The 27,123-nt window shown below is 41.4% G+C and overlaps 1 pseudogene; it reads right to left on the bottom strand.

The window, feature by feature from the left end:
* Positions 1-9,149: 9,149 nt before the first annotated feature.
* Positions 9,150-15,020, bottom strand: LOC142176049 (uncharacterized; annotated as a pseudogene).
* Between the last annotated feature and the right edge of the window lie 12,103 nt (positions 15,021-27,123).

Genomic DNA, 27,123 nt, shown 5'->3' with positions numbered 1-27,123 from the left:
AAAGCATGCATTGAACAGGACAAAATTTTAGACATGCTAGGCAAAGAAGTAAGCAGGAAAGAGTGTAGAATATATGGCATGCATTGAATATGATAGATTTTAGACATGCTGGGCAAAGAAGTAAACAGGAATACAAGTTGAATCCATAACTGATGAACTAGTGCAGGAATGAAACACATAGGGTTTGGATTTTAAAACATAACTAGAGACATACCAGTTGGAGAAAAGGGTGCAGAATGTAAAGAAAATAAAGTTCCAATATCTAGCCTTGGCTTCCAGCCGGCTAGATCAGTGAGTATCACAAGTAGTAGAAGAGAAAGAGAACTTTAGAGTGTAAGGAGTAGTGATTTTTTGAACTATGTCTGTTGTACAGAAGTTAAAATAAGAGGGGGTTTATATAGTAATCAAAAGCTTAACAAAGAAGGTAAGAGATCAATTAAGTAGCAAATCAGGAAAGTTTGTGGAATCAGTCAGCAAGTCCTTCCCTTAATCAAAGGATAATCAAATCAACGGTAAAAGCATGTTAGGTATTTAAGGAAAAGAATAAAATAAGGTTTGGGTATAGAGTAGGTAATTAGGGGTAGATGAATAGAAGTTTCAATTAAGAAAACAACCAGTGAGAATCAGCAAAATACAAACAAGGCAAGGAAAAATTAATTAAGTCAAGTAATTCAATCAAATCGAGTAGAGAGGTAAGAATTGGAAGTTTAAAGGAAGGTGTTCAAATCAAACCAGAAACTAAGGAATTCAGAATAATCCAAGGTTTAATCAAAGAGAAAGTCATGAAAAAATCAGCAAGTTTAGCATATAGAATAAGGCAAGCCATGAATAGTCAGGATGAACACAAGCATATAGAATTAGTGAAAAGGTTGAACTAAGAAATTCAGTAGAAGCATATTAGGACAACAAAATCACGAGAAATCACAAGAACCCAAAACAAGAACACAATCAGATGTACCAGTACTCAGAAACCAAACGAAGAACCCCAAAAATTAGTGCTTTCAGTACAAGCGAGCTAATGTTGTAGCAGACTTATAAAATTAGTCAAAACATATGATAGCAAAAGATTAAACACAAAATGTTGCTCTTGCATTGTTTGATGTATTCAAGTCATTTTTGGCTAGATTGAGCCGAGCATTGATGAGGTGACGAGTGAGTGCTCGGATTTATTTATTGGAAATTTGCCTCTAGGATTCTTAGGTTCTTATGTCCATTATGTGGAAAGTATCCTGTTATGATTGGGTTTAATAATTGCTCGAATTGCCTCTATATGCTTCATATGATGTTGTTAACTTTCCTCTAATTCCTACGTGTTACAGTGACCCTTAATTGCCTTCATTGAAGTGATTGCCTCCCTTATTGTTTTGGATACTTCTTGATTGTGAGTTCTTCAATTGTTGTGGTTACCGGTGTAGTATCATATTCTTATTATGTCTTGTTGTTTTGTTGACGTTATCGTGCTTCTTGGTTTCTTTTCTGTGACCCTTATGATGTACTTGTTGATTCCCTTGACGGGATGTTATTGTTTACGATATTGCCTCCCTTGTCGGGATATTGTTGTTATACTCTTATTCCCTTGCCGGTATTCTTTTGTGCTTGATGTTGAATTGTATTTGTGGAATGGGTTGCACGCCGCAACGGTATTATGTGACATGGGATCGAGTTGCACGCTGATGTGCCGGAGAATTTTGGCACATTTCAATACTAATTGCTTAGATTTTAGCTTGTTTTAATGCAATTATCTCCGTTACTTATGTAGTTTTGTTGTTTCTACAGTACATAAGGACTGAGAACCCAAGAACATGGAAATGGAAGCAAAAAGACAAGAAAAGAGCAAAATATAGCAAAAATGTTGGTCTGCGATACACTATGCGATCGCAGATCAGACATGCGAGCCACAGAATGCACGTTAAATCGCAGATAGAAGCAGAGATCTGGGTTAAATCTCAAGTCAAGAATGTGGTCCATTATGCGACCGCAGAACCAACATGCTAGCTGCAGAGTGAACCGCAAACAAACCATGAAGGTCACTGAAGGACGAAGATGCGATGCAAAATGCGATCGCATTTCTGCAATGCGATCCCCATAATTGGAATGCGAAGAAGACCTGTAAACTAGGGTTCCAGTCTGCGATGAGGATGTTCAAGATGCGGACCGCATACGTGCTCTGCGACAAGAATGCGATCGCATATCAGACCTGAAAGGGCATTTTTGTCCCGATTTTGAGTCCACTATAAATAGTTTTATGATGTCTTTGTGGGCTCATCTTGTCTAGTATTTTAACTACATTACAAGACATTAATATTCCTCACTTTTGGAAGCTTTTGGGTGAAGATTCTCTACTTTGTAAGCTTTTATGACATTAAATACTCTTTGGTTTTTGTATTGTAGTATGAGTAGCTAACTTTAAATACTAAGTTTGTGGACCCTAAATGGGTGTTATGTTAATGGGTGTTTAACATTGAATATATATATAATGGTTGGTTGATATTTATTTACTTCTCATTCTTCATTTATTGGTTGTTGTTGCAAACATTAACAAATGCCATTAAATTCTTGCTTTACTTGGGAAAGTGGGTTAGAATTTGGTAGAAGTAAATATCAATGACTCAAGGCTTTAAACCTTGTTTAATAGAATCGCTTAGGAATAAGTGGGTTTTACTTGGCATATATTGATGGTTCTAAATTGCAACTCTTTTATATTTGGGAAAATTATAAAGAGGAAATACTACTCAACTATTGGGAAATATTGGGTAGTCACTTAGACACCATTTGCATATCAAAAGAACCTTCCATTAGAAATATATCATATTAACACCGATAAGCATTACACTCCATTAAAGGGGACACAACCTTGGTTTCTTTAATCCAATTAATTACTCTATAAATATTCCAATTAGTTGTTACTTCTAAACAAACTCAATTTATACTCTTGTTACTATAAAACCATTCTCTTGTTACTTTAACCGAATAGAGATACAACTTTAGTCGAGCAACACACTATAAGAGTAACCTTTTCACACCTATTCCCTGTGGGATTCGACCCCAACCTTGTTGGGTTATTATATTTGACACCGACCGCCTTACACTATCTATCAAAGTGTAATTTGAGCGTATCAAATTTTAGCGCCATTGCCGGGGAAAACGGTTTTGAAATTACTATTTAGTGTGTACTTTACTTAACGTCTATTTCTATTCCATCACACTTTGCTTGGTTTGCTTGGTGTTGATAGGAAAACATGTCTGAATATGGTGATGATGCAGAGACAAAAATGGGAGAGAATCCTTTTGCAGACATCGAGGAGTACATTGAGGATACTAATACCATTGTACCGTTAGCTGTTGGAGCTGCAACATTTAAAGTGGAACATGGTCTAATTCTGATGCTCAAGGCAGAAGTATTTTTCAGAAACTCCACAGATGATGATCCAACACAACACCTTAGGAATTTCTTGGGTGTGTGTGCAATGCACAAACAAAACAATGTCTCTAACGATGCCCTGAGGTTGAGATGATTCAAGTATTCTCTAGCTGGGGATGCGAGGAAATGGCTCCAGAATATGCCACCCAACTCTACCCATTCTTGGCCCGAACTTGTCCGGGCATTTTTGTCCAAGTGGTTCCCGCAGAGCAAAATGTCTGAGTTGCGGGATAAGATTTTCTTCTTCAAGCAGATACAGGGAGAGCAGTTGCATGAGGCATGGGATCGCTTCAAATTCTACTTGGTGAGGTCTCCAAACCATGGTTTTCCGGATTCCATGTTGTTGGAAAATTTTATATGGGTTTGGATCCCATGAACCAAGCCATCGCCAAGAATGCAGTTGACGGATCTTTCATGGACAAATCATTTGCAAGAGTGACACAAATCCTGGACAAAATGGCAAAGCACAACCAAGCATGGCATTCAGAGGATACTACCGGAGGATCTCATATGGCTCTCCTTCCTTGAGCAACTTAATCAAGGAAAATCAAGAGAGGGATCAAGTGATTGCCGGGATTGCAACAAATGTAAATGTGCTGACAAAGATGTTTACCAAGAATTAGACAAAGAAAGTGAGTGCAGTAGAAGATGTCCAACCCATCTTAGATAAAAATTTTGAGGAAGCAAATTATATCAACAACCCTCAAGGAGGGTATCAAAGGCAACCCTACCATGGTCAAGGGCAACAAAGCCAGTGGAGGCCAAACCCGCAAGGGCAAGGCAACCAACAATGGAGAAATGATCAAGGTAACTAGCATCAAGGAAATTGGAACAACAACAACAACTTTGCAAACCGGAGCTCCAACCCGTATGTTCCCCCAAAAGGTCATTATGCAAATCAAGGGTCGTCAAGTGAGTCAAAGTTAGAAAGCATGCTTGAAAGAGTATTTCAAAACCAAGAAAAGTCTGACGCGTCCATGAGAAACATGACCGAAGTTGTTGGCTATTACACCGCATCTATCCAAAAGTTAGAGATGCAAATGAGAGACCTTTCAAGAGAGCAAAACCCAAAGCAAAAAGGGCAACTTCCTAGTGATACCATTGCGAACCCGAAGAGTGGTGGAAGTGGCTCAACTTCTCACGTCATGGCAATAACTACTAGAAGTGTGAAGGTTTTACAAGGTGACATTGAGCAAGAGGTTGTTGGGGAAGAAGTCGAACAAGAAGTTGAAGCAGAAGAGCAAGGGGTTGTTGAAGTTGAAAGGGTGCCGGAAAAAGAGAAGGTGCAAGAAGTGAACCAAGAAGGGGTGAAGGAAAAGGAGAAGGAGACATCAAAAGCTCCACCTCCTATTCCTAGACCTCCTCCGCCTTTTCCTCAAAGACTTATTAGAAGGGTTGATGATAGCAAGCTTGAGAAATTCTATGATATTCTAAAGCAATTGTCGGTGAACATTCCATTCTTGGAGGCTTTTCAAGAAATGTCGGGGTTTGCCAAATATTTGAAGGATTTGATCACCAAAAAGAGGACCACAAAGAATGAGGTGGTAAACATGACTCACCGGGTTAGCTCTATTATTGCCACAAGACCTGTCCAAAAGAAAGAGGACCCGGGAGCATTTACTATGCCATGCACTATCGGGGAGCGTGACTTTGCAAAAGCCCTTTGTGACAATGGGGCTAGCATCAACTTGATGCCACTTGCCATCTACAAACAAGAGGGATTAGGGATGCTGAGGCCAACAAGCATGAGGTTACAAATGGTCGATCGATCTATTAAGCGATCGGTACGAATTGTTGATGATGTGATTGTGAAAGTTGAAAAATTCCATTTTCCCGCTGACTTTGTAATTCTTGACTGTGCTGTTGATAAAGAGATCCCTATCATCTTGGGGAGAACATTCCTAGCCACGGGAAGAGCACTTATGGATTCGGAGTGAAATGAAATTAAGTTCCGGGTGAATGATGAAGAAGTCACATTTCAAGCGAGCAAGGGTATGAAATTACCCCATGAGTATGAGAGCATTTCAGTGATAGATGTGGTTGATGAGGTTGAAGATGTCGTCGAATTGAAAATGGAAGAACAATGCCTTGGTGAGGCATTGACGGCTATCTTGGTAAACTTTGATGGTGAGGACATGGATGGGTACATGGAGTCGGTAAATGCATTTGAGGGTCTTGGATCCTATGCTTACACTCCGGCAAAGCTTTCTCTTGACTTGGAGAATAGGGCCACACCTCCCGCCAAGCCATAAATCATTGAGCCACCACAACTAGAGCTCAAGCCTCTCCCGCCGCACTTAAGGTATAAATTTCTTGGCTCTAATGATATTTTACCCGTAATCGTTTCGTCTTTGCTAAATGATGTGCAAGTAAACCAATTGTTGGAAGTCTTGAAAGAACATAGGCAAGCCATTGGATGGACCATTGCGGATATTCGTGGAATCCCCGCAGGAATTTGTGAACATAAAATCCAATTGGAGAGCGAAATAAAGCCAAGTGTGAAACATCAAAGGCGGTTGAACCCGTCAATGCAAGAGGTAGTAAAGAAGGAGATTATAAAGAGGTTGGATGCCAGGGTAGTTTACCCCATTGCTGATAGTTCGTGGGTGAGCCCAGTACAATGTGTGCCAAAAAAGGGTGGCATGACCGTGATCGAAAATGAGAAGAATGAGCTCATTCCAACGCGAATTGTGACCGGATGGCGAGTTTGTATGGGCTATCGGAAACTTAACAGTGCTACTTGCAAGGACCACTTCCCTATGCCTTTTATTGATCAAATTCTTGATCGGCTAGCGGGGAGGTCATTTTATTATTTCCTTGATGGTTACTCTGACTACAATCAAATCAACATCGCTTTGGAAGATCAAGAGAAAACTACTTTCACTTGCCCGTATGGCACTTTTGCTTTTAGCCGGATGCCATTTGGCTTGAGCAATGCTCCGGCCACTTTCCAAAGGTGTATGATGTCCATCTTCTCCGACATGGTTGAGGACTTTCTTGAAGTCTTCATGGATGATTTCTCAGTGGTTGGTGATTCGTTTGAGAACTGTCTTAACAATCTTAGACAAGTGCTTAAGCGATGCGAAGAGACGAACCTTGTGCTAAATTGGGAGAAGTGTCACTTCATGGTTGACGAAGGCATTGTGCTTGGGCACAAAATTTCAAAGCATGGTATTGAAGTCGACCGGGAAAAGATTGAGATTATTTCTAAGCTTCCTCAACCGACCTCCGTGAAAGGTGTTAGAAGTTTTCTAGGGCATGCCGGGTTTTACAGGCGCTTCATCAAGGACTTCTCCAAGATTGCTAACCCCATGTGCAAACTCCTCGAAAAGGATGCTAAGTTTGTGTTTGATGAGAACTGCCTTAAAGTTTTTGAAGAGTTAAAGCAAAGGCTCACCACGACACTGATAACTGTGATTTCTACATGTTTTATACCCATTCTTACCTAAGCATTGTGCATTAACTGCCATAAATTAGTCCCAAAATGCTTACAAGTTGCGCTTGATTGCAGGTTTGAGCGACAAGATGACAAATACCAAAGATCGGCTCAAAAAGGAGTGAAATCTGCCAAGTGTCAAAACACAACTGAAGTGGGGAACAAAATGACCTGTGCAGTCCGCACTGATTTGTCACGCAGTTGCACAGGAGAGTTTAGAGGCTGGGCAATTTCCAGGTCAACCTGCGCGGTCCGCACTGCTTTGCCACACGGCCGCGCAGGATAGTTTAGAGACCATGCAATTTTCAAGTCAAGATGCACGGTCCGCGCTCCTTTCCACGCGGTCCGCGCCCAAGAGTGTCAGAAACTCGGTCATTCAAGGCAAAAGCCCACGCGGCCGCATACCTAATCAGTGCGGTCTGCGTGGAAACGCCCTACGCGGTCGCGCATTGCATTTGCGCGGTCCGCGTCCCCAAGTGTCAGAAGCAAGATATGAAGACCCAAACCCCTACATGGCCGCGCGTCATTTGTGCGCGGTCCGCGCCAGACCCTCAGGGGTACTTTTGTCCGGTTTTTCCTGTGTAGTATAAATAGAACATTTTACTTTTTAGGTGCAGTTTTGAGTTTCTGGTTTTTATCAGATAGCAGCTGAACTCGAGACTTCATAGTTTTAGTCCATTTTGGGCAATTTCTTCTAATATTAACGTGGATTTGAGTAGATTAACATTATAGTTAATTATTATGTCAATTTCATCTACTATTTCTTTAATTTCTGTTTCTATTATGGCTAGCTAAACCCATTAGCTAGGGTTGTGGCTCAACCCTAGTGTGGGTAATTAATGGGTGTGATTTTTTAGTGCATGAATGATGTTGGGTATTTATTATTTGGATTAATCTTATTTTTTCATTAAGATTTGGTGGTTGCAAACACTAAGTCTAGCTTATTGAGTTTTGACTCTTCTTGAGAAAGAGAGTCTATGACCCCAAGATTAATTCCAACAAGGAATTGGGATGGATCCATGAGAATGGTAGTCCCAATTAACGGGTTAAACCTCGAGAGAGTAATTACCCAACTTGAACCATAAGTTGCTTGGGCAAATTGGCCTACCCAATTGGTCTCGAGAGAGGCAATTGGGCAAAATCACTCTCTCTACCGAGAGGTGTGAGAGTGGGTACAAAAGTGCAACGGTTATAGCATAAGTCCCATATTCATCATTCTTGCATTAGGAATCTCTACCCGTTAGTTGACCACCTAGGTACATGCCACGACCCTAGTGCCTTTCTCTATATTGCATACAACTTAGAATCAATATCTTAGCCTAACTTAGCTTTAAACTTGTAGTTGATAAATTGTAGTTGATAGTCAAAAGAAAACCGAAAATGTTAGAAGATCAATTAGGAGCTAAAACATAGTCCTAGACCATACAAACACTCAACTCCAAATTGAAGCTCCCTGTGGAAAATTGACCCCGATACCACTATTGGGTAAAAGTATTAGCGCCCACTCTTCCTTAGGTTGAGTCCGCTGCGATCACTTTTTGGCGCCGTTGTCGGGGAGCTTAACGGTGTTGACTATTTGTGTAGCTAGTATTGTGTTTTGCTTCTCTTTCCTTCTTATTTACTAACTTTGTTTATGTCGATCAATCAGGTACAACGGCTCTTAATGCAAATGACCCTCTCGACAATGTGATAACGAGGGAGGAGGTAGACGATCTAGAACAAGATGAGGTCTTACCTCAACTTCCACGGAGAGGCCGACATGTCAATATAAATGCAAATGAGAACAACAACATTCCAGACCCTCCTCCGGCACCGCCGAGAGTGACTCCCAGAGTTCTACCAAATCAAGGATACGCCAGTGCTATTGTTCCTCCCCGAATCCGGGCGGGGAACTTTCAAATCACAAATGTTATGCTGACCTTGCTCGAGCAAAGAGGTTATTTCATGGGTGCCTCCGATCAAAATACCTACAAGCACTTGAAGGGGTTCGTGGATACATGTTGGGGTAGCAAGCAAACAAACGTGTCTGAGGATGCGTTGAGATTGAGGCTTTTCCCGTTTTCTCTTCGGGGTAAAGCATTGGATTGGTTAGAAAGCTCCCCAATCATTCTATTACAACATGGGATGAATTGGCGGACAAATTTATTGCCAAGTTCTTCTCTCCAAGTCATATGGCAGCTCTTCGGGATGAAATTCTAGCTTTCAAGCAAGAGCCAACGGAACCTTTGCATGAGATATGGGAAAGATATAGAACAATGGTGAAAGAGTGCCCTAATAACGACATGACCGAGGCTATGATTCAACAAACCTTTTATTAGGGCATCAGCACCACAAATCAATGCATTGTGAATCAATTGGCCGGAGGGAACTTTATGAAAGTTTCTTACCAAGAGGCATATGATGTACTTGATGAAATGGCCGACACCTCTTCGGCATGGCAAAGCCGAGCAAACGTGCCTCAAGGTGACCCCACGGTCATCCATATGCACAAGGAATTGCACGATCATGGCCAAGCTGATAACAACTAGGTCGGGAATCCAAATTAGAGTAAGAATTTGAAAAGTAAATGTGGAAGCAATAACAACAAGGAATTGAACAACTAGAATTAAAGAGATAAAAATAAAGGATATGGGAAGAATTCAAGGAAAGAATTCCAAGAACTTCCAAGAATGCAAGTTCTATAGCCTTGACAAGATCAAAGTAACAACGTCTTGATTTATGGAAGAAATCAAACGCCTTTACTTAAAAAGCAAATCAAAACAATAGATTCGGATCTTGACCACTTTACGAGTAACTTAAGACAACAATTAATAACTAGTATTAATCGCCTTCTAAGAATACCACAAAGGAATCAAAGATATCATAAAAGAGAAGTAATCTTACTACCTTGAACTAAGAACTAGTAAAGGTTGAAAGATAAATCCCAAAGCACAAGTAACAAAGGTTCAAAAGAACTCTCAAAGTATGATATACTTAATCAATAAATGTAGTCTTATGAATGAGAAGAACTCCTTATTTATAGGAGTTAAAAGCACTTAAAATAATGTAGGGGGTTGCTAAAAAGTCATCTAAATTAGGTAGGGGCTGCTAGGGGTCACAATAGCCATCAAACTTAGGTAGGTGGCTCCTAAGGGGTAACAAAAGCCATCAAAATTAAGGTGGGGGCGGCCAAATCCTTTTGGGGCATATTTGGGCCTTAAAACTATTAGTTTGGGCCATTGGTTTGGACTCCAATTGGGCTCCTTTTGAAACACCCCCTTTTGGACCTCTTTTAAGGTCATTTTGAGCCCTATTGGTGGACTTCAAGGGCTGATTTGGTAACCCAATCTTCCTCCTCTTGGACTTCAATTTGGACTACCAAATAATTGTAAAACTTGGACAATTCATCTCATTTGGGCTTGAGCTCTTCCTCTACAATTAAAATCTTCTTTATTTGCCATTGAAGTATAGCAACCTTAGCTTGCAACTCTTTAGCTTGAGATCTTGTAAATGGCCTTGGAGCTTCTAAAACATTATCATCTCTATCATTGTCCTTAACTATATCCTTGTTCTTGATGCTATCATTCCCCACTTCTTGAAAAGAATTCGTCCTCGAATTCGATCCTACATCAAACAAAGATAAGTCAGCAACATTAAATGTGGCACTTACTTGGAACTCACCAGGAAGGTCCAACTTGTAAGCATTGTCTCCAATCCTTTCAAGGACTTGAAATGGGCCATCTCCTCTAGGATGCAACTTTGACTTCCTTTTGGAAGGAAATCTCTCCTTTCTAAAGTGAACCCAAACTAAATCTCCAGGTTTAAAAATAACTTGCTTTCATCCCTTATTCTTTCTCAAGGCAGTTTGCTCATTTTTCTTCTCAATTGCAAGCCTTGTTTGTTCATGAATTTTTTTCATCATCTCAGCCTTTGTCCTACCATCAAGATTAGCAATATCATTAGTTTGTAATGGTAATAAATCAAGGGGAGTGAAGGGATTAAAACCATAAACAACCTCAAAAGGAGACATACCTGTAGAAGAATCGATTGTTCTATTGTAAGCAAATTCAATCATAGGTAAGTGATCTTCCCATGAAGTTAATTTACCTTTCAAAACAGCCCTCAACATGTTTCCTAAGGTTCTATTAACTACTTCAGTTTGTCCATCAGTTTGTGGGTGACAAGAAGTAGAAAACAACAATTTAGTACCTAACTTCCCCCAAAACACACGCCAAAAGTGGCTCAAAAACTTAGCATCCCTATCACTAACAATAGTTCTAGGTATACCATGAAATTTGACAACCTCTTTTACAAAAAGATCAGCAACATGTGAGGCATCATTAGTCTTTAAACAAGGAATAAAATGAGCCATTTTGGAGAACCTATCTACCACAACAAATATACTATCCTTACCATATCTTGTTCTAGGCAAACCTAACACAAAATCCATGGAAATATCAATCCAAGGTGAAGTAGGAACAGGTAATGACGTGTAAAGACCATGTGATAACACTTTAGATTTAGCTTGTTTATATTCCAAACACTGTGCGCACATTCTTTCAACATCTTTTCTCATTCCAGGCCAAAAGAAATTTTCAGCCAGTATGTCTAGTGTCTTTGGGACTCCAAAGTGTCCCATAAGCCCTCCACAATGTGTTTCCCTTACAAATACTTCACATAATGAGCAATTAGGAATACACAACTTATTTTCCTTAAAGAGAAATCCATCTTGGAGGTTAAACCTCTCAAAAGAACTCAACTTACAATCTGCAAAAAATTTGCCAAAATCAACATCATTAGCATAAAGTCCCTTGATTTGATCAAAACCCATTAATTTAGAAGTCAGGGTAGAAACTAAGACATACCTCCTTGAAAGTGCATCAGCAACAACATTTTCTTTCCCTTGTTTGTAAGAAATTACATAAGGAAACGTTTCAATGAATTCAACCCACTTAGCATGCCTTCTACTAAGCTTACCTTGACTCTTCAAGTATTTCAAGGATTCATGATCAGTTTTAATGACAAACTCTCTTGGCCACAAGTAATGTTGCCATGTGGCTAAAGCCCTTACCAAAGCATATAGCTCTTTGTCATAAGTGGAATAGTTCAATGTGGCTCCACTCAACTTTTCACTAAAGTAGGCAATAGGTTTAGAATCTTGCATCAAAACAGCACCTATTCCTTTGCCTGAAGCATCACATTCAATTTCAAAAGATTTAGAAAAATCAGGAAATTGTAACAATAGAGCAGAACATAACTTTTCTTTCAACAAGTTAAAAGCATCATCTTGTTCTTTTCCCCATTTAAAAATCTTATCCTTTTTAATAACTTCAGTTAAAGGAGAAGTAATGGTACTAAAGTCTCTCACAAACCTCCTATAAAAACTAGCAAGTCCATGAAAACTCCTAACTTCAGTTACACTCTTAGGTTTAGGCCATTCTTTTATTGCTTTGATTTTCTCTTCATCAACCTCAACTCCTTTAGAACTAACTACAAAACCCAAGAAAATCACACGATCCACATAAAAAGTACACTTTTTAAGATTAGCAAATAAAAATTGCTTTCTAAGAACTTCAAAAACTTGTTTTAGGTGTTCTACATGCTCTTCTAAAGTGTTAGAAAGACCAAGATATCATCGAAGTACACCACAACAAATTTTCCATGAAAATCCTTAAAAACGTGATTCATTAATCTCATGAAAGTGCTAGGTGCATTAGTCAAGCCGAAAGGCATAACTAACCACTCATAAAGCCCATATTTGGTCTTAAAAGCAGTTTTCCATTCATCTCCAGGATTCATTCGATTCTGATGGTAACCACTTTTTAGATCAATTTTAGAAAAGATTTTGGATCCATGTAATTGATCCAAATGTCATCAAGACGAGGAATAGGGTGGCGATACTTTACCGTAATCTTGTTGATTGCTCTACAATCCACGCACATCCTCCAAGTTCCATCCTTTTTTGGTACCAATAGGACGAGAATCGAGCAAGGGCTCATGCTCTCTCTCACATAGCCTTTCTCAAGCAACTCCTCAACTTGCCTTTGAAGTTCTTTTGTCTCTTTTGGATTACTCCTATAGGCTGGCCTATTTGGGATTTGTGATCCAGGTACAAAATCAATTTGATGCTCAATGCCACGTAAAGGTGGCAATCCATTAGGAATATCTTCTAGAAAGACATCTTCAAAATCCTGCAAAAGAGAAGAAATACTACTTGGCAAAGAAGAAGTTAGCAACTCAGAATTAATCAAAGTCTCTTTGTAAGTAAGTAGTATTATGGGCGGCCCCTCTTTTCTTGCATTTAAACACTCTTTGGTTTTTATATAAAAACTCTTTTTTTCTTTCCTTAACCTCTTTCCTCTCACCAAGACTATCTATTTTTTTATTCAAACCCTTTTTTATCTCTTCTCTCAAATTGCTGCCCTCTCTCTCTTTCTCTCGGCCATCTCTCTTTTTTTCTAATTCTTGGCCTTCTTTCTTTTCTTTTTCCTCAAGCTCACTTTTTACCTCTCCCCTTGGTTTTCCATTGTTTCCCTTAATCTCTTTTGATCTTCAAACACTTGAGAAGGAGATAAAGGTGCAAGAGTAAATTTCCTGCCATTTAGTTCAAGAGAATATCTATTCTTTCTTCTATCATGAAAAACATTCCTGTCATACTGCCAAGGACGACCCAGTAAGATATGACAAGCTTGCATAGGTATTATGTCACAAAGAATATCATCCTCATATCTACCAACATTAAATGAAATCATGCACTGTTTGTTTACCTTTATTTCACCATTATCATTTAACCATTGGAGTCTATATGGAGTAGGGTGTTTCATGCATCCAATTCCCAATTTTTCCACAAAGTATGAACTCACCACATTATCACAACTACCACTATCAATGATCATAGAGCAAGTTTTTTCCTTTATCCCACACCTAGTATGGAATATATTCTCCCTTTGTTCTTTACTATTGCTTGCCAAATTGGTAGTCATAACCCTTCTAACTACCCCAATCATGCCCTCATTAGGTAGTTCTACATTATCTTCATCACTCACATCTCCCTCTTCTTCTCCCTCACCTTTTTCACTCTCATATCCTCCATCTTCTCTAAGAATGATGTTTCTTCTACTTGGACATTCATGCATCATATGTTCCCTTCCTTTACATTTATGACATTGAATAGAACTAGAAGGTGTAAAAGGTTTAGGGTTAAAGGTTTACCTCCCTCTTTGTTCTCAAATTTACCTTTACCCTTGTCTTCTTGAGGTCTAGAAGAACTCTTCATCTCATGATATGGCCATGGCTTCTTGGAGATGGTGCTTGTCCGACCTTTCCACGAGCTAGTCTGCTTTCTTTTATTTTGATTTTCTATCTTTACACACAAATCAACTAACTCATCTATTGTTACATATTGTTGTAATTCTACTACATCAGCTATTTCCTTATTTAAACCATTTAAAAACCTAGCCATTGTAGCCTCTTCTTCCTCTGTACAATTAGCTTGGATCATAGCCATATCCATAGCCTTAAAGTACTCATCCACAGACATGGACCCTTGCTTCAATGTTTGAAGACGTTGTTGTAGCTCTCTTTGGAAGTGTGATGGCACGAATCTCTTCCTCATCACCCTCTTCATCTCAGCCCAAGTAGCAATTGGTGCTTGTCCTTCTTGCAATCTGTCCTTAGCAAGATTTTTCCACCAAATAGCAACATAGTCAGAAAACTCAACAACAACAAGTTTAACTTTCTTACCTTCAGAGTAGTTGTGACAATCAAAGATGGCTTCAACCTTTCTCTCCCAATCAAGGTACAAGTCTGGGTCCCTTGTTCCCTTGAATGATGGCATCTTCATCTTATACTACTTATATTGTCATCTTCTACTCTACCTCTTTGTCCCCTCCTATCTCTTCCCACCCTATCAAAATCAATATCATTAAAATCATCTATAGGGTTTTCTTGATTTACAATGGGAGCATGGGGTACATTTCTCCTAGCTTAGGGTCTAACATTATTTTCCCTCCTAAGTTCAGCTATTGTATCATTTTGATCAGCAATGGTATCCCTCATCTCTTGGAGTTGCAAATTCAACCTTTCAAATTGTTAATGCATAGCTTGCAAGGTAAAATCATTTCTTGCTTTGATTTCAGCTTCTTGGAGAACCCTTCGTTCAACATCACTACCTGTACGCGACATCTTTAAAAAAAAGTGTAAATTGTATCACAAAAATTAGCTCTTTTTTTTTTCTCGGAATAACCTTTGAACAAAATACTTTGTAGATTTATAATTAAACCCAACTCGTATGAAATTCTTAGTAGTAAAATTCAGATTTTTGGGAAACTAATGAAAGAAAAACCAAATCCTAGAACTATTAGGCTCGGTTCAAACATAACGTGAACAAAAAGAAAAGGATTAAATGTTTAAATTAGAAAGAGTAAGAAAATATAGGATCCCCTCTTCTTGTTTCCTTTATTAATTTTTGGTAACAAATTAGATACAAAAGAAATATCCCGGAGAGCACGCAACTCTATTTTTTGTTCTAAAAATTGATTTTCGTTTTTTATTTTATTTTCTTCCTTTCTTTTCTTTGCTCTTAGTATTCAAGAAATCCCAAGACTTACCAAGAATGAAATCTTGATAAAACCGCTCTGATACCACTTGATAACAACTAGGTCGGGAATCCAAATTAGAGTAAGAATTTGAGAAGTAAATGCGGAAGCAATAACAACAAGGAATTGAACAACTAGAATTAAAGAGATGAAAATAAAGGATATGGGAAAAATTCAAGGAAAGAATTCCAAGAACTTCCAAGAACGCAAATTCTATAGCCTTGACAAGATCAAAGCAACAACGTCTTGATTTATGGAAGAAATCAAACGCCTTTACTTAAAAAGCAAATCAAAACAATAGATTCGGATCTTGACCACTTTACGAGTAACTTGACACAACAATTAATAACTAGTATTAATCGCCTTCTAAGAATACCACAAAGGAATCAAAGATATCATAAAAGAGAAGTAATCTTACTACCTTGAACTAAGAACTAGTAAAGGATGAAAGATAAATCTCAAAGCACAAGTAACAAAGGTTCAAAAGAACTCTCAAAGTATGATATACTTAATCAATAAATGTAGTCTTATGAATGAGAAGAACTCCTTATTTATAGGAGTTAAAAGCACTTAAAATAATGTAGGGGGTTGCTAAAAAGTCATCTAAATTAGGTAGGGGGCTGCTAGGGGTCACAATAGCCATCAAACTTAGGTAGGTGGCTCCTAAGGGGTAACAAAAGCCATCAAAATTAAGTGGGGGCGGCCAAATCCTTTTGGGGCAGATTTGGGCCTTAAAACTATTAGTTTGGGCCATTGGTTTGGACTCCAATTGGGCTCCTTTTGAAACACCCCCTTTTGGACCTCTTTTAAGGTCATTTGAGCCTTATTGGTGGACTTCAAGGGCTGATTTGGTAACCTAATCTTCCTTCTCTTGGACTTCAATTTGGACTACCAAATAATTGTAAAACTTGGACAATTCATCTCCTTTGGGCTTGAGCTCTTCCTCTACAATTAAAAGCTTCTTTATTTGCCATTGAAGTCTAGCAACCTTAGCTTGCAACTCTTTAGCTTGAGATCTTGTAAATGGCCTTGGAGCTTCCAAAACTCTATCATCTCTATCATTGTCCTTAACTATATCCTTGTTCTTGATGCTATCACAAGCTATAGCCGAGCTTACAACAACTATGAATCAATTGGCAAAGGTGCAATTGCAACAAGTCCAAAACTCGCACCAAGTCAACGCAATGGAAGGTGTTCTATGTTGAAAAGGAGGCAAAGAGGACAACAACCTCAAGGTAATTGTGAACAATATGACAACAACAATGATGGTGGTGGTTATTCAAATGAGTGCTATGAGGATCAAAGCGAAGAGGTCCAATATGTCAACAACTATCAAGGGAATAGAGTAACTCTTCAAACCAACAATGGCGTCCTCAAGGTAATTGGGGCAATCAACAACAAGGCGGAGGTAATTGGAATAACAACAACCAAAACAACAATTGGGGTAATCAAGGCAACCAAGGAAATTGGCATGGTAATAACAAATTGGGGCAACAACAACAATCAAGGAGGGTGGAACAATGGCGGAAACCAAGGCAACCGAGGGCAAGGTTTTCAAAGGGCCCCCGTGTACTAACAACCGAACAATCCACCCCCCTTTCCTTATCAAGGTCCAAGTTCATCCGGAAGCGAGATGGGGAGAATTGAAAGCATGTTCGAGAAAATGATGAAAAAGAACCAAAATTCCGAGGCCCAATTAGCTTCGCATAACACATCTATCCGGAACTTGGAAGTGCAATTAGGCCAAATCTCTTAGTCTTTAAATACTCGCCCAAAGGGTGCTCTACCAAGTGATATGGTAGTAAACCCCAAGGGTGGGCACAATAATCATGTGATGGCAGTGACAACGCGAAGTGGAAGAGGCGGTGATGTGCATGTCTCACGAGGAAACCAAGTTGCGGTAGATGAAGATGAGTTACGAAATGATGAGATCTCGTTGGTAGTTGAGGATGTTGTTGAACAAAGTGCAAGTGATGATGTGAGAATTGAAATTGATGAGGGTTAGGGGGAGACTCAAGAGGCCGTGAACCCGTCTAGGGAACACGTCATTGATATGCCCGAACCGGTGGTGCCAAAAGCCAAGGCACCCTTGCCTAGACCTCCTCCGCCCTATCCTCAACAGTTGGCCAAGCAAAAGGGTGACAACCAATTTAAGAAATTCATTGAAATGATGAAGAGTTTGACTATCAACGTGCCTTTGGTGGAGGCACTCGAGCAAATGACGGGATACGCAAAGTTCATGAAAGATTTGGTTACAAAAAAGATATCAATGGAGTGTGAGACAATCAAGATGACCCATCAAGTGAGCGAAATTGTGCATTTTATGGCTCCGAAACTTGAGGATCCCGGTACATTCACTATCCCATGTACCATTGGAAGTGACGACTTTGGAAAAGCCCTTTGTGACTTGGGGGCAAGTATCAATATCATGCCATATTCGGTATTCAAGACCTTGGGTATCGGACAACCTCGTCCAACTTCTATGAGGCTTCAAATCGCGGACCAGTCAATGAAGCGGCCTTTGGGGATTATTGATGATGTCCTTGTTTGTGTTGATAAATTCATATTGCCGGCCGATTTTGTGATCTTGGATTGCGAAGTGGATTTCGAGGTGCCTATCATTCTTGGAAGGCCCTTCCTAGCTACGGGGAAGGCCTTGGTTGATGTGGAAGCGGGAGAATTGACCTTCCATGTTGGAGATGAAAAGGTGGTGTTCCACGTGTGCAAATCAATGAGGCAGCCGGATAGCACCGAGGTATGTTCGTTTGTTGACACTGTCACGGCGGTGATAGTGGATGACACAAGCACAATGGCAAATGTTGAGGACCCCCACTTAAGGTCGTTCTATTGAACATTGATGTTGATGATGATGCTAGAAGGGTGGAGTGTGTGAACGCATTACATGGCATGGGCTCATATTCTTATGAACCGAGGAAGTTATCTCTTGATCTTGAAAATCGCAAAACTCCACCCACCAAGCCATCTATTGAGGAGCCACCGGTGTTGGAGTTGAAACCACTTCCTCCTCACCTCAGGTATGAATTTCTTGGTCCTAATTTCACTTTGCCGGTTATTCTTTCTTCTTGCTTGACTAACGTCCAGGTTGACGCCACTTTGGCGGTTCTTCAAAAGCGCAAGCGGGCGATTGGATGGACCTTGGCGGCTATTCGGGGCATTAGCCTCGCGTTTTGCATGCACAAGATAATATTGGAGGAGGATGCTAGGCCGTCTCTTGAACATCAATGGAGACTCAATGAGGCCATGCAAGAGGTGGTTAAAAAGGAAGTCATCAAGTGGCTTGACGCCGGTGTGGTGTATCCAATTTCTGACAGTTCGTGGACTTCTCCGGTACAATATGTGCCAAAGAAGGGAGGAATGACGGTGGTGACCAATGACAACAATGAACTAATTCTGACTCGTACTGTGACAGGTTGGATGGTATGCATGGACTACCGAAAATTGAACAAGGTGACTAGAAAGGATCATTTCCCATTGCCGTTCTTGGACCAAATGCTTGATCGTCTTGCGGGCCAGGATTTCTATTGTTTTCTGGATGGGTATTCAGGCTACAACCAAATTCTCATTGCCCCGGAAGACCAAGAAAAGACAACCTTCACATGTCCTTATGGCACATTCGCCTTCTCTCGAATGCCATTTGGATTATGTAATGCACCGGCGACCTTCCAACGATGTATGATGGCAATCTTCACCGACATGGTGGAGGACATATTGGAGGTCTTCATGGATGATTTTAGTGTGGTTGGGGACTCATTTGGTGAATGCTTGCAAAACTTGGATCGTGTGTTGGCCCGATGCAAAGACACAAACTTGGTTCTCAATTGGGAGAAATGTCATTTTATGGTAGAAGAAGGAATTGTGTTGGGTCACAAAATTTCAAAAAGAGGGATTGAGGTTGATAAGGCGAAAATTGAGGTTATCTCAAGGCTCCCTCCCCTACTTCTGTCAAAGGGGTGAGGAGTTTTCTTGGACACGCGGGTTTTTACCGAAGATTCATCAAAGACTTTTCTAAGGTAGTTAACCCGTTGTGTAAATTGCTAGAGAAAGATGCCAAATATGTGTTCGATGAGAGATGTATGGAGGCTTTCGAGCTTCTAAAGCAAAAGTTGACGACTACCCCCATCATTACCGCACCAAATTGGAGCTTACCCTTTGAGCTCATGTACGATGCTAGTGATATTGCGGTGGGGGCGGTCTTGGGCCAAAGAATCAACAAAATGTTCCATCCGGTGTACTACTCAAGTAAGACAATGAATGAAGCTCAAAGGAACTACACGGTCACCGAGAAGGAATTGCTTGCCATTGTTTTTTCCATGGAGAAGTTTCGCCCATACCTTATGGGGGCCAAAGTGATTATTCATACCGTTCACGCCGCCCTTAGGTACATGATGACGACGAAAGATTCAAAAGCGAGGTTAATGAGATGGGTGCTTCTTCTTCAGGAATTTGATTTAGAGATTGTTGATAGAAAGGGTAGTGAAAATCAAGTGGCGGACCACTTGTCTCGATTGGAGGAGGAAGGGAGGCCTTTAGACGGCCTTGAGATAAATGATGCTTTTCCGGATGAACAACTCCTCTCGGTTTCAATGCTAGACATGCCATAGTTTGCCGACATTGCCAATTATCTTGTTACCGGTGTGGTGCTCTCTTCTAACCAAAGGAAAGAAGCTCAAGCGGGATTGTTTGGACTACTATTGGGATGAGCCGTATCTTTTCAAAATTTGCACCAATGGTATAATTCGCCGATGTGTTCCTGAAGAAGAGCAATTGAGTATTGTGGAAGCTTGTCACTCTTCGCCCTATGGTGGCCATCATGGCGGGGCGAGGACGGCGTCTAAAGTGTTGAGTTGTGGTTTCTATTGGCCTTCTTTGTTCAAGGATGCCGGTGACTTTGTGAAAAGATGTGATGATTGCCAACGTGCCGAAGGGATTTCGAAGAAAGATGAGATGCCCCTTAACACGATTCTAGAGGTTGACATTTTTGATGTTTGGGGAATAGACTTTATGGGACCATTCGTAAGTTCTTGTGGCAACACCTACATCTTGGTAGCGGTTGATTATGTGTCGAAATGGGTTGAGGCCATAGCTTTGCCAAATAATGAAGCTCGAAGCGTGGTGGCATTCTTGAAAAAGAGTATCTTCACGAGGTTTGGCACTCCAAGTGCTATCATCAGTGACGGGGGTTCTCATTTTTGCAAACGGGCTTTTGGCTCTTTGCTAGCCAAGTATGGGGTAAATCACAAGGTGACCACTCCTTATCATCCTCAAGCGAGTGGCCAAGTTGAGGTGTCCAACCGTGAGATCAAGAGTATTTTGTCCAAGACTGCCAATGCAAATAGGATCGACTGGTCGAAGAAATTGGATGATGCTCTTTGGGCTTATCGTACAACTTTCAAGACTCCGATTGGTATGTCGCCGTATCGATTGGTGTTTGGGAAGGCTTGTCATCTTCCGGTAGAATTGGAACATAAGGCTATGTGGGCCCTGAAAAAGTTGAACTTAGAATGGGATGTCGCTGCAAATCTCCGGGTTGAGCAATTGAATGAACTTGATGAGTTTAGGTTTCATGCTTACTCCAGCTCGTCCTTGTATAAGGACAAGATGAAGTACCTTCACGACAAGTATGCCCGAGGGAAGGAATTCAAAGTTGGTGACATGGTTCTTCATTTCAACTCCCGGTTGAGGTTATTTCCGGGCAAGCTGAAGTCTAAGTGGAGCGGCCCATTTGAAGTGGTTGGTTTAACTCCTTTTGGTGCCATTGATCTCAAAAATAAGAATGGTGAAGTTTTCGGGGTCAATGGGCATCGTGTCAAGCATTATTTGGGCAAGATTGATGACAGCCACGTGGTGGCACTCATTCATTGAAATGACGGTGATGGTAACATGCGTCGTGCCGCGACTTTAACTCATGCGCTTTTTGGGAGGCAACCCATGTCTTTTTCTTTTTCTTTATTTTTCTGTTGTAGAGTAGGATTTTTGAGCTGCTAGTTTGTGAAGTGTTGCAGGGATAATGTTGAACCAGTGCAGGGCAAAAGTGCAAAATGGTCAGTCTCTGAATATTGCCTACGCAGTCGCGCAGCAAAACAGTGTGGTCCGTGTAGGTCTGAGCAGCTGAAAGGTTAACGCCCAGAAGACCCAACACGGCCGCATGACATTTCTGTGTGGTCCGCGCTGTAGGACCCAGAATTACATGCTCTCGGACAAAGTCCCACGCGGCCGTGCACCAAAGCAGTGCGGTCCGCGCTGGGATGGCTGAAAGTACCAAGTCTCTGACAAAGTCCCACGCGGCCGCACACCAAAACAGTGTGGTCCGCGTGGATTGAACAGCTAATGTGTAGGATGTAAAATCCAGCGCGGTCCGCGTCCCTTTTTGTGCGGTCGCGCTGGTAGGTAGGTACTGGGTCCCAGGATTTTTCTATAAATAGAGGCCTTGGTCCTCATGTTAACCTTTTCGCCAAATTTGCACCTGAGCTATAGTTTTCACTGTTCATCAAGACTAATTGTGCACATAGTTGAAATCTCATTAATCCCTGGTAACAACTCTCATTCATTTCAATAATAGTCTAATTTTTGTTTCGTTTAATTGCTTTCTACTAGTGTAACTTCTTACTTTCGTCTTTTTCTTCTTAGCTTAACTGTTAGATTAGATTTTTGTGTGTTTTTGTTTAATCATGGGCATGGAATCTTGTTAAATAATTGAGTAGGGACACTTAGGACCCCAAAAAGGTGAACAAAAATTGGATTTAATTGAACAAACACCCGGCTCAGTTAAATTAGCCCTACGCAGCCGCGCAGTATTTGTGCGCGGTCCGCGTGACTCTGGTTAGGAGATGATGATCCTCTCTGCGCGGTCCGCGTACCATTTCTGTGCGGTCCGCGCTGAACCAACGCGGCCGTGGTCCAAATCAGTGCGGACCGCGTTGGTTTATTCAGAAAGGTATGTGTGGGTGTCAGTATACTGCGCAGACCGCGTGCCTTTTGGTGCGGTCCGCGCCCCTCTGTCTGTGTCACTGTGTCTGCACTCTTTGCATTCAACTGAACTGTCTACTCTGTTAGACATATATTCCTGGCAGACAATGGTTCAAAAACGAGCGGGCAAAGAAAAACAACCCGGGAGAGGTGGTTCCTCCCGAGGGGGGAAAAGCAAGCAGATTGTGAAACTCACTCCAAAAACCAGGGAATTGATAAAGAAAACCCGGAAGATAATCCGGGAAGCTGATAGAGCTGCATCTCATTCCACGGGGAGTGAGTATGCACCTTCACGGAGCATTAACTTGGAGTCTGCCCCCACCCACATGTCCACTTCATTTCAGCTCTATGATTCCCCTTCCCCAGATCATGGTAATGTAGTGTCCTCCAAGAAGCCGGTAAATGTCATCTCGGACTCGTCTGAAGAGTTCGTAGCAAGAGAAGAAGAGCAATACTCCACATCTCCCACAACTTCATTATCAAGGGAGAGTGGAGGGTATGCTGAGGGAGGTAAGCCACAGGTCGGGGGGATAAAGCGTACTAGAAAACCGGAGGCATGGGCAGACAGGTTTGTTTGTGAGATTGCTTTCCACAGATTCCGGGAGTGGTGGCCCAAAAGGAAACTAATTCCGGAGAGGAAGTTCATAGATGTCGTTCTTGTCCCTCTCAACCCTCATGTGCAAGCACAATTCCGCACTAGAGAGGGTTGGGGATTCTTCAAAGAACGTGTTGAGATGGCGTATGAGCATATGGTGAAGGAGTTCTACAGCAATGTTCACCATGTAGTTCGGGACTCAAAGGCAACTAAAGTGAGGGACAAGACAGTTGTGTTTGATGGCAAATCGTTGAATGAATTCCTGGGGTTCGAAGAAGAGGATGAATCACAATATTTATTAAAGCTAGCAATGAAAGAGGAGGTTCGTCCTTGGTTGGCCGAGCACTTGGCAGCCCCAGGTACAGTCCCAGTCTGGTTGAAAGCACAAGAAAAGATCTTTAGGAACACCCTGAACTTTGAAGCCAAAGGGTGGTTGACTTTTTTGTGTAGTCGACTTGATCCGTCTACACATGATCACTCCATTCCCCTTCCTCGTGCTGTCTTGGTAGCATCTATCATGGCGGGTTTCCCTCTAAATATGGGTAATATTATGTCGAGAGTGATTTCTACAGTTGGTAATGAGACCCAAACAAACTACCCCTTCCCAAACACACTCTCTTTGTACTTCAGAGAATTGAAAGTGAAGAAAAAGAAATATGATGTCAAGGTACCTCCGGTGGCCCCGTACTCATGGTATAGTCAGTTGGGTCCAGACAACCCGAAGAGGGGCAAGAAGAATGTGGCATCCACTTCCACCGCATCTGGCCAGTCTGAGGAGCCAGCAATTATTGAGTAGCCTAGTGAGCCTTCCACCATTCCTGCTACTGATAAGGCATTGCCTCCAGGTCCGTCGTCAGCAGCTGGTCCTTCTATTGCAGCTGACCCGGTAGTCCCTTCATGAAAGACTCATCGGTTCACCGCAAACCAGCTCACCCACTCCCTTGCCAGTTTGAACAACTGGATGTCATCTGCGACATCCAAGTTGTCTACTTTGACCACTGCTGTACAGGCACAGGGAGCACCAGTTACTGTTGAGATTCCTTCCTCCATTGAGGATGCACTGAATAAGATCCTGGCCAACCAGGAAAAGATGATGGCGACGCAGGATACCTTGACTAAGGCGGTTGGGACACATGGCAAAGCGTTGGAGAAATTGGCTCGGGAGCACAAGAAGCTGAGAAAGTAGAAGGCTTCCAAGGAGTTAGTGACACAGTTGAGAGTGGAGGTGGACAAGCTCATGGCATATCAGTTGCCACTTGACCTACTATTTGGGGATCCGGCTGTAGAGCCAGCAGTAGCACAGGTACAGAAGGAGGAGCAGAGGCCGAGGAAGAAGAGGAAACTCCCTAGCACTAAGGGAGTTTTGATTGATGTAGCACCGGTTCAGGAGAGTCCCTCTACTGCCCCACCAGTTGATGAGCCAGTTCTTGAGCAGGCACCTGGCCCAGCAGCACAACAGTAGCAGGCCGGGGACCAGTCTAAGATCCTTGCCAATACAGAGGACTTAGGAGCCACTGACCAGCACAGGGTGACGGATGAGGCTTGAGGGGCCTTTCTATATCCTTTCTTTCATTTTGGTGTTTATTTTGATAGTTAGCATTGGGGACAATGCTAGCTTTTATTCATGGGGGTGTGGCCCTACTATTTTGATTGACTATTGAATTACTGTATATATTTTTTTACTTTCAGCACGTTCATAGTTGTAGATGGCTTGTGTATAACTGTTCATTCTAGATGCTCTTAAACTCTATGTATATATTCATTCCCCCTGGTTGTATATTCTACTCCCCTTTTGTACATATTCATTCGGTTTTCATTTTGGTTTTCTATTTTTCGTTAAAAAATTTTCGTTTTAGTTGCAAAGTTAGGCTCGTAGCCTTTTTGTTTTGTTTTGGCGTTTGCAATAATCCCTTGATTTTCTTAATGTACGGTTCTTTCCAAGTGTTGTGAGAACCGGGTGGCTCTTCCCAATGATAGATGACGTGACAACCTTCTTAAGGGTTTGAGTCCGTTTTTGATTTTTCTTTTTGATTTTCAAGTTTTTGTAGTTAGGGGTACCTCAGGCAAAGCTTCACTTGGGCCTAGCACATTTGCCTTTGATCCTATGGTCAAAGACATTATGTTGTGTTTGGGATGGTGAAAGTTGTGGCCTTGAGACTCTTGTGTTGACCAAATGATCATCATGTGGTCATTTTGGGCCATTGTGCGCTTGAATCATATCTAAGGTCGTTGTGGGCCCTCGACTCCGTCTTTGGCAATCCTTGAGTGTGTGTAGTTAGAATTCGAATCGTGAGCCCAAGTACCGAGCCGATGGTCTAGAACTTGCCCTGAATGTTTGTTGAGGCGAAATCATAGGTGGAACTTGACTTGAGACGTGATTATAGGCTCTCCTTGATCCAAAATGCAAAATTTGAACAATTCCCATGACCTACCAATGAAATAATCCCTAGTTCACCCCTTTTGAGCCTTAAACCTTTTTCTTTCATGAACCAAGCTACAAGCCTATACCCGTTCTTAATGTGACCCTCTCTTGGCACCCAAATCTTCCCTTGAGTAAATGGTAAATGTCTAAGTTTGGGGGGAGAGACAAGAAAGGCATCAATGTGGTAAAAAGGCGCAAAAGCAAAAGAAAAGGAAGGCAATGAATAAGAGAAAATGACAAAAAGAAAGACAAAAATGAATAAGAACCAAAAAGGGAATCCAAGGACAACAAAAAAGTGAAAAGGTATGGAAAAGTGGTAAAAAGGAGAAAGGGTTTAAATTGCAAAAGAAAGAGTGACAATGTGTCTCTCTAACCCCTTGAAAGAAGTGAATTACTCAATTGAGTCAAGAAAGTGTGCCAAAATAAATCAAAAGAAGTGTTTAAGGGAAGATTGAACCCATTTGAACAAAAACATGTCCTACCTTTACCCAAAGCCTTCACAATGACTCCTCAAAAGCCCTATATGATCTTGAGTTGAGGGAAGCCTACATTAGTGGATACTTACATAAGGGGCAAGCATATGGTACTTAGACCCGGACTTAGGGCCTTTTCTTTGTGAGAGAGGAGAGAGAAGTCCATTCACCTCGATTTGTGTGCAAATACTCTAAAAAGGTGAGGTTCACTTAGGGAAAGTCGAGGATGTGTGAGTTTGTGTTCAACAATGACCAAAGAAATTGAGAAAGGTTCCTTGATGAAATGTGTCAACTCTTGATGCTCTTGTGTCACACTTGATCCACAAGTTTTCAAAGTTTAAATGTGTTAATGATGCATTCGCATTATGGGCAATTGTTAGTCCCAATTGATGCTTGTTGAGGTTACTTTAGAATAAACGGGAATTACTTGGGTGTTTTCCATTGAGGAGTAGGTCTCATTTTATTTGCTTTAGGACAAGCAAAGGTTTAAGTTTGGGGGAGTTGATAACTGTGATTTCTACATGTTTTATTCTCATTCTTACCTAAGCTTTGTGCATTAACTGGCATAAATTAGTCCCAAAATGCTTACAAGTTGCGCTTGATTGCAGGTTTAAGCGATAAGATGACAAATACCAAAGATCGGCTCAAAAAGGAGTGAAATCTGCCAAGTGTCAAAAGACAACTGAAGTGGGGAACAAAAAGACATGTGCGGTCCGCACTGATTTGTCACGCGGCCGCACAGGAGAGTTCAGAGTCTGGGCAATTTCTAGGTCAACCTGCGCGGTCTGCACTGCTTTGCCACGCGGCCACGCAGGATAGTTCAGGGACCATGCAATTTTCAAGTCAAGATGCGCGGTCCGCGTTCCTTTCCACGCGGTCTGTGCCCAAGAATGTCAGAAACTCGGTCATTCAAGGCAAAAGCCCACGCGGCCGCACACCTAATCAGTGCGGTCCGCGTGGAAACGCCCTACGCGGCTGCGCGTCGCATTTGCGCTGTCCGCGTCCCCAAGTGTCAGAAGCTAGATATGAAGACCCAAACCCCTACGCGGCCGCGCGTCATTTGTGTGCGGTCCGCGCCAGACCCTCAGGGGTATTTTTGTCCGATTTTTCCTGTGTACTATAAATAGAACATTTACTTTTTAGGTACAGTTTTAGGTGCAGTTTTTTAGTTTTTAGTTTTTTATCAGATAGCAACTGAACTCGAGATTTCATA

Source organism: Nicotiana tabacum, chromosome 22, assembly GCF_000715075.1.
Source record: "Nicotiana tabacum cultivar K326 chromosome 22, ASM71507v2, whole genome shotgun sequence".
Lineage (NCBI taxonomy): Eukaryota > Viridiplantae > Streptophyta > Magnoliopsida > Solanales > Solanaceae > Nicotiana > Nicotiana tabacum.
Note: the sequence above shows the minus strand (reverse complement) of the source record. Positions and strands in the feature narration are given on the sequence as shown.